This window comes from Cyprinodon variegatus, unplaced genomic scaffold (genome assembly GCF_000732505.1).
Source record: "Cyprinodon variegatus isolate N-32 unplaced genomic scaffold, C_variegatus-1.0 Scaffold1443, whole genome shotgun sequence".
NCBI classification, from domain to species: Eukaryota; Metazoa; Chordata; class Actinopteri; order Cyprinodontiformes; family Cyprinodontidae; genus Cyprinodon; species Cyprinodon variegatus.
In genome coordinates this window covers 76,180-78,244 of record NW_015151896.1, presented here as the reverse complement: position 1 = coordinate 78,244, position 2,065 = coordinate 76,180, and positions in this window count along the sequence as shown.

Sequence of the window (2,065 nt, the reverse complement as noted above, 5' to 3'; positions counted from 1 at the left end):
GGCCCTAATCCTCTTCCATAGCTAACATATCAGCTGCATAATGAATGTTGATTCAACTGGTGGGAATTGACTATTTGATGTTGCCTTGCTGTCTGAGCAGCTCACTGGGCTGAAATATTTCCTCATGAAAATGCTGTTTTTTTCGCCGTCATCTCCGCCTGCATTTGTAGCTCAATGTGCTCCTTTTCCAGTGACTGGAAATGTCATGGTTTTGGTTATGTTATCCTTTACTTTGCTCCTTGTTTTCTAGTTTTATTGGTTTCATTTCTATTTTGTTTTAGTTTCTAGATCTATGTTAGTTCTCATGTTTTTCTGTTGCCCTCTTGTGTGTTTTCCTTTCCTCTTGGCTCCCTCGTTGTCTCCTCACACCTGCTCCTTGCCAGCTCGTTAGCCCTGCCTTTGTCTCAGTCAGCTACATATACTCTCCCTCTGCTCTCCCTCCTTGTTGCTGGTCCTGTCGTCGCCGTTGTCCTCTCACCTCGTCTCTCCTTGGCTCCTTGTGCGTGTTTCCCTTGATGTCTCCGTGGTTCTGGTCTGAGTTACATTTTAGTTGGATTTTTGGATTTTGCCTCTGTTATTAGTGTTTTTATTAAAACTACAAGAATTCCCCTCAGCCTCTCGGCCTCTGCATTTTGGGTCCTCTTAACTACAGCCAAGACGTGACAGGCGCCATAGTAACAGGAGCACAACGTCACATAGCTGTTATGCATCAGAGGAGCTATTTATCATATTGAAATTTCACAGATTTGACAGTTATTTTTATTATTTATTTTTATAATCATTGATCAATACTATTACTATACATTAGGAGACCCCCTTAATTGTAGTTCTGATAGCATCCAGCAGATGCCGCCGTTCTAAACTGTATCAAATATATCAAGTATGGTGTGGAGTTTTGGCCAATTGTGTCAAATTGGTTCATGGGGCTTTAATATAGCCATCATTATCATGCTAGCTGTGACTCTTTCTTATACTCCTCCCGATTAGGTGGACTGAGGAAAACCTGCTGTACTTTTAAATCTCCTGGCGCCACCTAGTGGAGATGATGAGAACAGGCAGGGTGCCAAAAACCACAAGAAGAATAGAAGCAGAATTAAATTAAAGATATAAAAAACACGATAAAAGCAGGAAGTAAAACAAATACAACAGTTGGACCAAAACTTAAACTAATTAAACCTCAGTTAACAGTTTAACTTAAAGAGTCAAAGGCAGCTCTAAAAAACAGGTTTTTAACTTTGACTTCAAAGAACTGATTTCAGCATTTTTTCAGTCTTCTGGGAGTTTTTTCCAGATCAGAGGAGCACAGGAACTAAATGCTGCTTCTCCATGTTTGGTTCTAGTTCTGGGTGGACAGAGTGGGCTGGAACTAGAAGACCTGAGTGGTCTGAGAGGTTGATCCACTGACAACAATCTGTTATGTATTGAGGTGCTGATCTATTCAGTGATTTATAGACTAATAGAAGGATTTTAAAGTCTATTCTCTGAGCTACCGGGAGCCAAGGGAAGGACTTCAGAACTGGGCTGATGTGCTCTACTTTCTTTGTTCTGGTGAGAACATGGGCAGCAGGGTTTTGGATCAGCTGCAGCTTTCTGATGGACTCTTTAGGCAAACTAATGAAGATGCTGTTGCAGTAATTAATTCTACTAAAGATAAATGCATGAATGAAACTTTCTAGGTCCTGCTTGGACATTAGTCCTTTATTCCTGGAGATGTCCTTCAGCTAATAACAGGTTGACTCTGAGGGTTCAGGCCTGAGTCCATCATGACACCAAGTTTACGGCCATAGTCGGTGGTTTCTAGCTGTCGTAGCTGAAGCTGTGAGCTAACTAAGGAGCTCTCCTCCTTTGGTCCAAAGATTATTACTTCATTTTGTTTTTATTCAGTTGGAGAAAAATATGGTTTATCCACATATTGATCTGTTTTATGCATCTATTTTATATGGATGTCATTGTAAGAATCATTTTATAAATAAGTATGAATAAGAATTACTAGTTATTTATCATTATGATGACATTTGAGGCTTATTAACTCTACTGACAGGGGCGTGCATACATAGACACTAGG